Genomic DNA, 15,468 nt, shown 5'->3' with positions numbered 1-15,468 from the left:
CACGTCCGGTCGTTTTCCCATACCCAGCCCAATTAGCTACGCTACTGTCTACTGGACCTAGCTAGATAGCCCACTAGCCCAAATGAAATGGCTTTCGTGGATTGTGGAATGACCACCTGCCTGAAGCTAGCGCGTGTGATTTAATCGATTGGGACACACTTCCTTTAATCCCACCTCGCTTGGTCAATCAGGAAAGGTAGACAGGCTCAGCTATATAAGTGTGTGCCGCTGCTCGCCTGGGGATAGAGCGCATTTGCTCAATCAACGGGGCCTTCGGGATAAACCGGAAACCGCACCGAAATAATCGGTTAACCGATTTTTCGGTTAGCTTTTTTTTGTACTCATTTTCGGTTTTTGATTCTGTGAACCGAATATTGAAATAAACCGAATGGTAGAAACCGAATTTTCGGTTTATACCGAACGCCCACCCCTAAGCGGGAGAGACGCGTTTGATTGAGTCGTCGCGCGGTCGACGCGCATGAGCAAGGTCGACTGTGGGCCAGCCAGGGCGCGTGGCTGATTAATGTTTTTTCCCTTTCGATTTTTTTCGAGTTTCTTTTTCACATGGGAACTGGGAAAGAAAAATTAATAAGGGTATTCAAATGGCATTTAATTGTTTGAGTAGGCTCTACCTGTTGTTTTGCGAAAAAAAAAACTCTACCTGTTTTAACATCTAATATTTGTTTGAGTAGGCTCTACCAGTTTTAACTGGGGTGTTCAAAGGACATTTTGCAATGTCACTAGGACCACCCAGCCAAAGAAAAAAACATGGCCACAATTGATATGAAGAGCGTGTTTTTGGATGCTCGCTTGGATTTTGACCCCTTGCACGAGTGCCCTAGTGTAGCCCGGTTGAGGCTAGGCTCTCAGTCATGTTCTACAACCCGTTTGGCTGCCCTCATTGCAGTTTTTCAAACGAGCACCACACCCTTCGACTCGCCTCTATCGAGCCAGCTTTCTCTTTGAAATTTGATCGAGACGGGCATACATGAAGCTGAGCGAACAATAAATGTACCTTTCATCTTCAACGTGCCCAGAAATCAAGCATCCTTCTTGAACATGGTGGCATCTGCATCGTTGTGAAGGAGTGTACTGCTACTTTCCTACTTGGAAGTTGTTGGGCCCTAGGAGAAGGGTGATATATATCTAGCAAAAGGTTTTCCTTCAGATGGTAACCAAGTTTTATCGAACCAGTAGAAATTCTTGGATTACAACCTATGATCAATACATGCACACAATTAGAGGACTTCTTCCTGGTCCTCAACAAAACAAGTGAGGTTGTCACTTGTCAGCCTAACTAGCCTTGCTAGTTACATGATTAACGTATAGTCTGGTTGGAATCAATGATTGCGAGCAAAATAAACAAACAGATCATATTTGTAACAATAAAGAAAAGAGTTTGATCAGGGTTGAAAACAATAAGGAGCGACCCAACACCAACACAAAAGGCCTAATAGCGGCGTTCAAAAATTAACATTAGTGGTGCACATGCCGGACGTCACTGGTAACAGGTTTTTAGTGGCATGGTGGCCGAACGCCACTAATATTTCAGTTTCTAATGGCCAGGATGTCAGACGCCAATAAATTGTAAAATGCTAGTGGCGCCTATGTTTTTGGTACATCACTAGTTGAGAATATATGAATGGTTTGGTTCTTAACATCGATGCCACTGGTAACAATTTCTTTTTTCTTAAGTCAATTACATTTCCAAATTTCATCCATTTAATTTGCAAATTCAAGCATTTAGCCAAATACATATGTACATTTGATCTACTAGTACTATAATACGTACATGAAACTTTAAAAACATGTACGTAGTTGGTGCCTCTAGTTGCTGCCGCCATTCCACTTGGCTCATAGTGGAGACCCTTGATGTCCTCTTGTGAAATTTCACTCCAACCACTTGAATATTTATTCTTTCTAGTACAATTTATATATTTAGTCAAATACATATGTGCAGCTCATCCACTAGTACTACAAAAATAGATCGCACTGTCAAAATACAGACATAGTCAGGAGTGCGGCGTTTCTGCTCCCGGGCTCAGCTGCACCCGCGCTGACGAAAAAAAATCAAAACAAATACTAGAAAAAGTCAAAAAAAATCCATTTTTTTGGGTGGTAGATAATTTGATGCGTGAGGTTCGCTGCAAATTTCAACTCATTTGGACATTTGAGCAGCTCTCTGCAAAAAAGACAAAATCGGGGTCTGTAAAAAAGTTTATTGTTCACACACTGTTTTGACCCAATTTGTCTTTTTTGCCGAGATCTGTTCAGATATCCAAATGAGTTGAAATTTAGAACGGACCTCACGCATCAAATTATCTACCATACAAAAAAAATTGGATTTTTTTAAAATTTTCTAGTTTTTTTTTTGAATTTTTTTCTAACCGGAAGCAGATGAGCCTGGGCACCTATTTGGATTTTCGCATAGTTGATGCCTATACTTGGCGCCACTGCTCCACTTATTGGAGCATAGGGGGATCCTTGTTGTCCTCTTGTGGCATTTCACTGCAAGCACTAGAATTTTTGTTCTCTTGGCCGCAAGAATTTGTGATTCTTTAGATTGAAATTATGTCGCCAGAAGTTAGGCCAAACTCTTAAATTTAACTGCCTTAAAATTTTTTGCACACAATTTCATTTCAAACAAAAATTAAAACAGAAGATAACATCATGCATTGCATAACATAAATTTAAACTATTTGACTCAAACAACATATAACTACTTCTGGCATACTAAAAATTAAATATTCTCCTTCGGTCGCGAGTTGCACCCAATACAAGATGCCATCGTTGAAGCTAGAGTCGTTGGACAGGCCCGACGGCACGGTTCTTGTAGAGCTCGTAGACCCGAAGCTCGTCAACGATGAGCTCCGGGTGATTCGCTCCGAGCTCGGCCATGTAGGACTCGTCAGCGCGAGTGGTTTCCATCTACTCGATGGCCTCCCCATTCTCCCTTATCTCGCGGCGGGAGACCACTAGGTGATTGATGAATCCAAAATTTAAGTTATTTTTACCTCGTGTTTTGTGTCGTTACTAGTTGGCTTTGCCACATTTTATCGCATTCGCGCACCTCTTTTTGCGTGTTTAGACCAGGATGCCATTTACGGGAGTGTTTGGAAGTTTGAGGAAAGATTGCCAAGGTATGGTGATAAAATAACGTCAATTAAGCTCATATATTATTGCCATAAACATGAAGCAAATGAGAGAAGGAAGAAGCCTCGCGGAGGGATCCATAGCGCTCGGTAGTGCACGGTATGAGTGCACGCATTTGTACCCCCGATTTGAGTGGTTGCCTGGTTGATGCATGTGAGCATGGTCGACGTCTATGACCATGGGGCCAAGGGGTGTAGGGGACATAATATTTTTATTTTATTTTTAGGGGTTTCCTTTTCATATGGGAACCAGAAAGTTTTTTTTTTTTGGAAAAACTCTACTGGGCTTATTCATTAACTAGGATGTTCAAAAGACAGCTTATGAGGACTAACCAACCAAACATGGCGACCAACAGCACGGAATTTTCTCATACTCTGAGTGACTGGCTCTTCGTTGAGAACAAAACCACGGGCACTCGGCAAAGCGAAGTAAGACGACAGGAATACTCGGCAAGCTCTCTTTTTGCCGAGGACCAAATAGGGAACCCACAACAAGCAGAGTGGTGCCACGTGGCACATCCGACAGTGGATAACAGCTCGGTGACAGAGGCACTGCATTGCCGAGAGCCCGTGACTTGGCTCTCGGCAAAGCGTTGTTTCCCTTGCATTATTAAATTGGAATTTTCCGTCTATGTCTATGTTAGAGCTGAGTTTAGTCCCACCTCGCCTAGGACGAGCAACAGAACCGGGTTAAATAGTCGGATAGTCCAGAAGTAGTAAGCTTCGGTATTCATTACACTCTTGTTAAGGATATGGACTATTACTGATTCTTTGCCTGTTCCGAGCGGAGAAGGTCCATAGTAACAGTCCATATTCCTAATGATGAATGCCGACGCTTTTTACTAATTCAATTATTATTTTTGAGTTTTTCGTCTGTGTGAGAGCAATGATCCAACCGTTTAAATCCACAAAACATGATACGATATCGGAAATCGGCCCCAGCAGGGTGTGGTAAATGTTTGGGCGCTTCACCTCACTTGAGGACGCTTGTAAACTGCACCATGACCTGGGTAATCTCTGGGTATCAAGAGGGAAAATGTCGGGTTTGTGAAAGAAGTGCGAGTCATGTTGCTCTGTTCGGCTAGAAACATGTCGTGTTCTCACAGGAGGCCATCAAATGACACGTGTCAGGCCCTGTATTTTATGGACCCGCCTGCAATATTTGAGACATTTATTGCATTGCTAGGGTTTTAGCGTCAAAAATTGCATATCTGCAAGGCGGGCGCATGAAATCATGCCCAGAAGCGGCATGGAAAATCCTATGTGATGTCTTTGCAACATGCTTAGTCCTTGTGCAAACAAGGGAGGGGCAGGCCCAGCCACCGGGGCGGGGGGGGGGGGGGAAATTATCTCGGTGGCATGCCTGATCCAATAGTTTAAATCCTCGGAAAATCCTACGATACCGAAAATCCTCGGGAGCTGGCACGGTGTATCCGATGCGTTATGCGCTAAATAGTATTGGCCCTATTTGACGTAGGGAATCCTAGTTGACGTGCAAGTTCATGGTTAGACAACAAATCCTTACCCCTTGTAGTCACTATGGACAGATAATGGGCTGACCCAAATAGATTGCCAGACACTCCCTCTTCCGATTTGTTGGGAACTTTCTTCGACCTTTTCAGAACTTTCCTAGACCACATTCTTTTTCTGTTCTTTGTTTCTTGGTTTGTTATGGTTTTTTATTTCTTTTTTTCTTATTCTTTTCATCCCACGTTTTCCATCTTTCGAATATTGTAAAAAAAGCGGAGAAAAATTCAAAGAAAAATAAATGAAATGCACCTGCCAATTTTCAAATACGTGAATATTTTTGGAATTGATGAATATCTTTAGTGAGAAACCAATTTTCAAATTCTCCAACATTTTTGTATTTATGACTTTTTTTAATTTGGTAAGTTTTTTAAATTCAAGAACATTTCTTGAAATCATGAATGTTTCCCAACTTCGCAAACACTTTACAATCTCACAATCATTTTTTCATCATCATTGCATTTATTGAATTTGCGAACATATTTTGAAATCAAGGAGCTTTTTCAAAATCATGAACATTATTCAAATTCATGATTCATTTTTTAAAATTGGCCAACATTTATGTAATCAGGGACCAATTTTAAAACAAATATTTTCAAATTCACAATCATTTTTTTCGTTTATGGACATTTTTTATATTCACAGACAATTTTCGAATTCGCAACATGTTTTCGTAATATAAACATCTTTCTAACTCGATTGATTATTGAAATTGTAGACATATGTTTGTATTACGAGCATTTATATATTTTTTATACATGAATAATTTTTAAACTGCGATGATTTTTCAGATTCTACTTTTTTTAATTCATGAATAATTTTTAAGTACCAAACATTTTTGGAATTCGGGAATCATTTTTCGGCTGTGCGATCATTTCTGGCATTCATGAGCATTTTTCGAGATCATCCACCGCAGGGGTATCCCTTAGTTACTTGCTCCCAATGGCCCGCCATCCACCTAGGCGGTCGCTAGTTTTTTTTTTCAGAATCAGCCGGTCACGTTTCTGATGCAGGAGCTCCTAGTCAGCGCCTTCGGCGCCAATCAGGGATCCCGGCGCTCACGCTTGCACACTAATGGACCTGGCTCAATAACACGTGTTTGCTGGCTGGGGCGTCGCTTCATTGTTGATGGTCCTCCTGGGCTAGCTGCTGATTCGTCGTGCTTGACCGGTCAAACCGTTAACTTTTGAAAAAAAACAAAAAGGAATAAAAATATAGAAATACCTGAATTAAAAAACATACATGAGAATTCCATAAAAGTAAGAAATTTTGGAAAAAAACTCATTGGATTTTAAAAAACATTTCATCAGATTTAAAAAAAGTTTATTGAATTTCCAAAAATTCATCAAATTTGAAAAAAGTACACCGAATTTAAAAATAAGTTCATCTCTTTTTAAAAAGTTCACCGAATTCTAAAAAAATTTATTTGATTCGGAAAAAAAATCACAAACATAAAAAACAAGATCATTGATTTGAATATTTTTATCAAATTTAAAAAATCATCGATTTAAAAGAAAAGTTCACATATTTGCAAACAATTCATAGAACCAGGGTGAAAAAAAAACGAAAAGGGGGAAATGTAACTGAGAAAAGTAAAAAAGGAAAAATAAAGAATAAAAGAGGGAGAAAATTGTGTTTGAACAGATCCCGTTGGGATAGGAGGGTTGTTGCACCAGCGTAACTTCGTCAAGGGGGGTCATGGGTTTACTTTATTTTTGCGGTTTTAAACAGAGAAAAGAAACCCTAGATGGGACAGCCCATCACGGGAGCGTTGCAAGCGCCCGTTTGCAAAACCAGTACTAACGGCGCCTGTAGCGCGAGGGCTATTTCTCGCTTAAAGACACGACAGGTTCCTCTAGCTAAAGCGTGAACAGTAATCGGGCCGGCCCACTATACAGCATATAAATAAAAGAAGCATAAAGGGCGTCAAACAGCCACGCGACGCACGCACGGAACCCTCAACTGGGCCAGCCTAATAGTAAAAAAGCAAGCACCAACTGGGCCGGCCCAATAGTTCAAAAAACAAGCCTGCGATTCTGCCAGGTTGCGAGCTCTGGACCTTCGTGTTAAGTAGGAGAGGAGCTAACCAGTAGACCTAACAAGCTTTGCTGGTAAATGTGAAGCGTGCTAGTATAAGATCTAATACCAAAGAAGAATCCAGACAGTTTTTTGAATTTTTTTTTCAAACTTTCCTTCGAAATTCTGATTTTTTTAACAAATGAGAAATGTTTCAAAATACAATAATTTTTTTAGCAACTCGGACATATTTTCAAATTTGAAAAATAAAACAAAAGGCGTGAACATTTTTCGACAGATTTGTTTTTGAAATACCTGAACATTTATAGAATTTTGAGAACAAAAATTAGATGATGGAACAATTTGTCAAAAGCACAAACAGTTTTTGGCAATAAAAAAGGAACAAAATTGGAAGCAAGAATATTATTTGAAATTGCGAGCAATATTTGGGAAAAAGGTAAGAACTTTCAAATTTATGAACAAAATTTTTAAAAATAGACTTTTTATAATTTTGTGAACAATTTTTTGAATATGCGATCATTTTGGACAACAGTAACATAATTTAAAACCAAACATTTTTCAGAAAATACGTAAGTTTTCAAAGCGCAAAATTTTTAGGAAATTTGAAATATAATTTTAAAATTACTGAATTAATATGGAAAAAAGAATATTTTTTGAATTTGTGAATAAAACTTGAAAACAGGAACATTTTCTGAAAACATGAACAGTTTTTGGGAACATCAAACATTTTTTTTAAAAGGACATAAATGATCATGAGAACATTTTTAGAAATTCTAACAAAATGTGATTTTAAAAAAAACAGGAACAAAATTTAATCCACGAATATTTCTTGAATTTGTGAACAAATTATAAAATAAGAACATTTCTTGAATGTGCAAACAAATTGGAAAAAAGGAACAATTTTAAAAATTCCCGGTAAAATTTCATATTTCTGGACAAAAATTAAGCATATGTACATTAAAAAAACCAAATTCTAAACTTTTTTGCAATTGCTGAACAAAATTTGGAAACAGGAACATTTTTTAATATGTGAACAAAATTTAAGAAATTTGAACATTTATCTAATGTGTGAACATTTTTGCAAAAAGAAAAAGAACTGAAAATAGTAAAAGAAGATAAAAGAAAAACAAATAAGAGATAAAAGAAGAAAACAACAAAGAAAAAGGAAAAAAATAAACAGAAAAAGAAAAAAACTTGACAGGAACCAGCTGGAAGGTTCCGAAAATCGTAAAGAATTGGCTAGAATATCCTAGAAGTTTCCGAAAGCCGGGAATCCTGAAAACACTTAACGGGCCGGCTCACCTGGAACGATCGCTCGATCGCCTGTGCGATCCCCCAACATTTTGCCGCAACGAGTCGCCCGACGCACCCAGAGGCAGCGAACTGGTCCGGCCCAGCAGCGGCAGTGCACGTGAAAAATCCAAAAAATAATGCACTCGGTCTGGTTTGAACACACGGCCACACAATACAACTCGCAGGCGGGGGAGTCTTTTTCCCTCTAGTTGGGGTTTCATCCTCTCGAGGCGATTGCGATCGCCATCGTTGAGATCGTAATCTTCCCTACCTCCGGCATGTCTTCGTGCCTCCTCTCGTCGAGCGGGGGTGAGGGGACGCCCCTGGCCCAGGCGGGGCTGGGGAGGAGGGCTCTAGGGCTATCAACAAGGGCTCGGTGGTTTTCTCATCGGGCTAGGGTTATCAAGTTTTTTGCCATGGCGTCTGACGGAGCTTTGGGGTCGCGGTCTGCGGCGCCGCCCGAGACGGACGACGTGACAGCACTGATGAGGGAATTAGGTCTTCGAGAGGAGGACCTTGACGATGTGGTGTACGATGAGAAGGAGGCGCCGCCGGAGGCATCGCGATGGATGGCGCTGGTCAGGGTGCACTCGCCCAAATCATACAGCCAATATTGGTTTTTTAGGAACATGAGATCGGAATGGGATCTCGCACAGGAGATGCAGTTCAAACCGCTCGAGGATAATCTGTATATAGCCCAATTTTCATGTCTGGGAGATTGGGAGAGAGTAACACGTGATGGTCCATGGCACTTCCGGGGAGATGCCGTTATTCTGAAACCATATGATGGATTGGCCAAACCGTCGACAGTTCAACTTGACACGAGTGAGATATGGGTGCAGATTCATGATGTGCCGCCACTCTATGCTCATTTGGTTCCATCTTTAGCTCAAAAGGTGGGAGAAGTTCTATATGCAGAACCCCAATCGCTTGACTTTGTGGGGAATTTCCATCGGGTTTGGGTTCGGATCGATGTCAACAAACCCTTGAAGAATGCTGTCTCTATGATAAGGGACGGAAAGCGCCAGATATATCGTGTGAGATACGAGAAGCTTCCCAATTGGTGTGCGGTCTGTGGAAAGATGGGTCACCTCTTCAAAGAACATGGCAGTGGGATTCATCCTCCAGAAGCCTTAGTTTTCAAAGATCTTAAAGCTTCCTGGGCCATGCGTATAGGACAGGGTCCGGGAGGGGGCCGTGGTCGGAGAGGAGGCCGGGGAGCTAAGGGAAGCGGTCCTTTCTCTGACCAAGGTGGGGGTAGCAAGGAGCAGGCAGATTATACATCCGAAGCTGATGTGGACATGACAGAGGCTGATTATGCAAGGAAGAGGGTACAAGTGCAACAAGGGACACAACCGAGCCTGAGTGCAGGAGGCCAGGGGGCGACCCTAGCGCTGCCACCTCCCACTGATCCCATTAGTCCTAGCAGCAAGCAGGTCTTGAAGAGGGCCAAAACACATGAAGCAGCAGAAGAGCAAAAGGAGGGCGATCTTGGTAAGGTTGTCTCAGCGTTGGCGGGCTCCTTCGAGGAGCCCCGCCGGGCCCAATGAACATTTTCTGCTGGAACTGTCGTGGTGCGGGTAAAGCTGCGACAGTCCGTGAACTTCGCGATTTCGCGAGGCAATTTACCCCTACCCTATTGTGCATTGTTGAAACTCAAATTGGAAGTGTTATGGTAGAAGCGTTAGCTGGAACTTTGGGCTTTGACAACTCTTATGCTATTAGTAGTCAAGGTAGGAGTGGTGGGATAGGTTTTTTTTCGAATAACTCAATAAAGTTGGAAGTTCTTGGTTACTCTGTGTATCATTTAGATGTGTCGGTTGAGGAACAGGACGCTGAAAAGTGGAGAATGACATGCGTTTATGGAGAAGCACAAACACATATGAGGCATCACACATGGAAAACTTTGAAAAACATCAGTAGTTTGAGCGATCTTCCCTGGCTCTGTTTGGGGGATTTCAATGAAGTTTTACGCCCTGATGAACATCAAGGAGTTGTCCAGCGTAGCAATGCCCAGATCCAAGCCTTCAAAGAAGTCCTTGATGTTTGCATGTTACTTGACCTTGGCTATAAAGGCAATTTTTGGACCTTCGAGAAGAAAGTAATAGGAGGGAGCTATACAAGATGCAGACTTGACAGAGCTCTTGTAAACGCGTCATGGCTGGCCAGGTTTCCGCTGGCTGCGGTCACGCACTTGACCGGGGTTACATCAGATCATGCACCTCTACTCTTAGAGTGGGAAGTACAAAACAGCGAGCGGATTCAGAAACCGTTCAGGTACGAGCTCATGTGGGAGGCGCACGAGACTTTCCTTGACACAGTAGCTTCGGGATGGGGGGCTGGCCCTCCGTGCACGTCTGTGGCAGCGCTACGCCACAAATTGCGGGACCTGGTGACTAACTTGCAGCGGTGGAGCCGGGATACGTTCGGGAGTGTCAGGAAAGAAATTAAAAAACTCAAACAGATGTTAGAGGAGCTAAAAAACGACCCAACAAGAACGGGTCCTTCCCATGTCGAGCTAAAAATCAATGAGAAGCTGATTGAGATGTTTCACAGGGAGGAGATTATGTGGCGTCAGAGAGCCAGGGTAGAGTGGCTTTTGGCAGGAGACAAAAACACAAAATTCTTTCATCTCCGAGCCAGTCTTCGGCGCAAGAAAAATATGATAAAGGCTCTACAGAATTCCCTGGGAGTGGAGATATCTGATCCAGCAAAGCTAAAGGTATTAGCTAATGATTTTTACCAGTCTTTATATCTCTCCGAAGGTGTCCAAAACATGGATGCGGTGCTAGACCATGTGCCCAGGAAGGTGACAGCTGAGATGAACTCAAATTTGTGTGCCCCGTATACCAAGGAAGAGATCAAGACTGCTTTATTTCAGATGTTTCCGACAAAGGCCCCAGGCCCAGATGGTTTTCCTGCTCACTTTTACCAAAGGCATTGGGAGGTTTTGTGGTGATGAAGTAACAGATATAGTGCTCAGAATAGTAAGGAGCGAGGAGAGCCCAGAATCTGTTAATGATACAGTATTGGTATTGATTCCTAAGGTAACAACCCCTACGGTACTTGCTCAATTCCGACCTATAAGTCTATGCAATGTTCTGTATAAGATAGCCTCGAAAGTGATAGCCAACAGGTTGAAGAGGATTTTGCCTGACATAATCTCTGAGGAACAGTCTGCCTTTGTCCCTGGAAGGCTTATTACTGATAACATCATATCTGCTTATGAGTGCTTACATTTTATGAAAAGGTCAAGAGCAAAGTCAAACAGTTATTGTGCTCTGAAGCTGGACATGATGAAGGCATATGACAGACTGGAGTGGGCATATCTCAGAGGTATCATGACTAAACTGGGTTTTGATCTACATTGGATAGATGTGGTCATGGGCATGGTCTCTTCAGTCTCTTTTTCGATTTGTTTTAATGGCGAGAAGCTTGACTCTTTTATACCCACTCGTGGCATCCGGCAGGGAGATCCAATCTCCCCCTACTTGTTCTTGATTGCATCAGAGGGCCTTTCGTGCCTCCTTAAATCAAGTTCTCAGTCGTCTCTTACAGGTATCCAGGTGGCTCCCTCGGCTCCCACCGTCAACCACCTCTTGTTTGCAAATGATAGCCTGTTGTTATTTAAGGCAAGTGGGGAGAGCTCAACTATGGTATCTAACCTGCTTGATACTTATTGTTCTGCTTCTGGACAACGGATCGACAATGAAAAATCCTCTATTTTCTTCAGCAAGGGTTGCCCAGTACAGACAAGAGAAGTTGTCAAGAACAATTTGCAAGTACAGAATGAGTCCTTGAGTGAACGTTACCTAGGAATGCCTACAGATGTTGGCCACTCTAAAAATGGTACGTTCAAATATCTTCGGGATCGAGTGTGGGAGAAGATTAAGGGGTGGATGGAGAAGTTACTTTCTGCTGCTGGTAAGGAAGTTTTGATCAAATCTGTTGCACAAGCTATACTTGTTTACTCGATGGCGTGCTTTAGATTACCACGAGGCCTTTGTGACAGCATCATGTCTATTATTCGACAATTCTGGTGGGGTTCCAAGCATGGAAAGAGAAAGCCCAGCTGGGTGGCGTGGGACATAATGACTATGCCGAAGCACTTGGGGGGCCTAGGTTTCCGTGACATGGAGATTTTCAACCTCGCCTTACTGGCAAGGCAGGCATGGCGTACCCTAACAGACAGCAACTCACTAAGCGCCAGAATCCTCAAGGCAGTTTACTTCCCACACTGCTCTCTCCTTCAAGTAGAACTAGGATCGCACCCATCCCAGATATGGCGGGCGATTTTGGATGGTCGGGATATCCTGGCGCAAGGGGTCATCAGGAGAATTGGTGATGGGGAAACGACTGATATTTGGCGGCACAACTGGATCCCACGTGATGGGCTTAAGCGTCCCATGTGTTCTCTAGTTCAGAACCCTCCGGCGAGAGTGGCACAGCTTATAGATCCAACATCGGCAACGTGGAATGAAAACCTGGTACGCTCGGTGTTCACCCACTTTGATGCGGAAGAGATTCTACGGATCCCGCTTTGCACTCGCCGGGTGGGCGATTTCTAGGCCTGGCATGAAGAGCCTCGAGGTAATTTCAGCGTTCGTTCTGCTTACCGAATGATTCTAAAAATGAAACACAGCAGGGAAGCTTGGTTAGCTGAGGAGGACGGTACATCTTATGAGCATCAAGACACCAAGAAGTGGTCTATGATCTGGCACATGCAAGTCCCCTCCAAACTGAAGGTGTTCGTGTGGCGGCTAGCCCGTCATTCCATGCCCACGGGATCGGTCCTCAAACGTCGACATATGGCAACAGAGGACACTTGTTCGCTATGTGGGGCGACTGATACATGGAAACACGCCCTCATTGCATGTCCGATGGCAGCAAGCGTTTGGGCTTTGGCACCGGATGAGTTGGTCCAGCATATGATTGAGCGCGAGGAGGATGGTCCGAAGGAGTGGCTGTTTGCACTACATGAAATATTGACGAATGACCTCTTCGATCGCCTGGTGGTGACGCTCTGGGCACTTTGGTATGCGAGGCGTAAAGCAATTCACGAGAATATATTTCAGGCACCATACTCTGTCAACAGCTTCATATCAAAAATATTTGGATGAACTACGAGTGACCCAGCAAAGGCATCCTTCCTCGACCCCTTCTAAAAGCCCGACCAGCGCGGTGGCTTGCACCACAATCAGGTTACGCGAAGTTTAACACCGATGCAGCGGTAACCAGAAACGGTGGGACAGTGGGGGTGATCTGTAGAGACGACAGGGGTATGTTTATGGGAGCCTCGACTCTCTCTTTCAGATACATTATGGATCCCCCGACTTTGGAAGCACTTGCTATTAGAGAGGCACTAGCACTGACAGATGATCTATATCTGAGGCGCATCCAAGTGGCGTCGGACTGCAAAACAGTGGTGCAGGACATACACAAGGAGAATTTGGCAAGCTACGGAGCAATCATTCATGAGATAGTTGAACATTCTTTAGCTTTTGATTTCTGTAATTTCAGTCATGAGTTTAGGAGCTCGAATTTTGAAGCTCACAACTTAGCGAAGCATGCTTTATCTCTCAGTGTTGGCTGCCATGTTTGATTAGGTCATCCCGGGAATTTACCATCCGTCCCTGTAAACATTGTGACAACTTAATAAAAGCTTCGTGATGTTGCCTAAAAAAACAATACAACTCACAGGCTATTAATCAGTGCGGCTGAAGAGAATTGTTGTTCAGTATCTAGCTCGGGGTTTTAATAACGCAGTTATGTTAGATCAAATGTCTTCGGAAAATTCAAACAGGACTATTTTCGAGGAAGTACATACTTTTTGAAACATGAAATATTCAACAATTCCAACAAAAACTACGAAATTTGAACATTTTTGATTTTGTGATTTTTTAAAATTAGAAACAATATTGGAAATGCGAACATTTTTTCAAATACAGAATTAAAAAAAAATGAAAACTGAACATTTGTTGAGTACGTGAACAAAATTTGAAAATTCGAACATTTTCTGAACCTATGGACAATTTGTGAAAACGCGAACAATTTTGTGAAAAAGCAAAATAATTATGGAAAAGGAGTACATATTATGAAAATGCGAGTTATTTAAAAAAAATTCAAACAGAAATTGAAAGCGGGAACATTTTAAAATTCTTCAACACCTTTTGAAAAGCGTGAACATTTTTTAATCTGTGAACAGGTTTTGAATGGGAACAGTTTTTTGAAACTCCGAACAATTTTCAAAAAAAACATTTTTCGAATTTGGAACAGATATTTGAAAGTCTTGGGCTTATTTTGAGAGAAAAGGAAAAAATAATAAATAAATAAAACAAAAATGAAATAGATAAAACAGAAAAGGAAAAAAACAGAAACAGAAAAATGGAAAATAAAAAACACGCTTAAGGAACATTCTGCATGGTTTCAAATCCGATAAAAACCGGCTGGGCAACTTCTAGAAATTTTCCAAAACCTTAAACTGCCTACAGCAGGCGATGGGCTGGCCCACTTGATCGCTCCCCTGTGCGACTGGTAGACTGTTTGACGCAGAGAATGTCAAATAGGGCTTTCCAGGGATCAATGTCAGGACCAACTGCTACGCAAGTGACAGACTAGCCACTACGCCACATATCAGGTTCGTGTTTCAATACTAGGCCGTATTCTACTTAAAGTAAATAAGTTGGACGCATGCTACTGGTTCCCATGTATATAATGTCAGTTTTTTCCTTTTCTTTAGTATTGTTTCTTCTCCGGGGTTTTCCTTAGTTTCTTCAGTTTTTTTCATTTACCTTTTCCTTTGGTTTATTTTATTTCCTTTTCGGTTTTCTCTTATTTCTTTTAATTCTTTTATTTTCTTTTTTCATTCTACATTTGTATATAAAATTTCAACATTTTATCAAATACTTGTTCAACATTTTTCAAATAATTTTTTGTTATTTTTCAAATACTTGTTCAAGGTTTTCATATACATGATCAACATTTTTTCAAGTACGTGTTTAGCATTTTTCAAATCCTTGATCAAAAAAATTTAAATACTTATTCAACATTGTTGAAATATTTGTTCACCTATTTTCAAATACTTGTTAAAAAAATTTCAAATAGTTATTCAACATTTTTAAAATACTTGTTCAAAATTTTATATATTTGTTCAATACTTTGAAAGTACTTGTTCAATATTTTTAAATTCTTGTTAAACATTTTTATTTACATGGTCAACATTTTGCAGATATTTGTCCAACATTTTTCAAATACTGGTTCAACATTTTTAAAATATTTGCTCAACATTTTTAAAATGTTTTCAAAAGTCTTTTGAGTACTATACATATTTAGAATATTTCATATCATAAACAAATGCACAAAAGTAAATCAAAAACAAAAAACAAAACACGTATAAGAAAAACAGGAAAGAAGACTGTACTCTTCTGCACTCATGGGCCGGCCCAGCTCGCTCTCGCTG

Source organism: Triticum urartu, chromosome 3 (assembly GCF_003073215.2).
Source record: "Triticum urartu cultivar G1812 chromosome 3, Tu2.1, whole genome shotgun sequence".
Lineage (NCBI taxonomy): Eukaryota > Viridiplantae > Streptophyta > Magnoliopsida > Poales > Poaceae > Triticum > Triticum urartu.
This window is presented reverse-complemented; position numbering follows the sequence as displayed.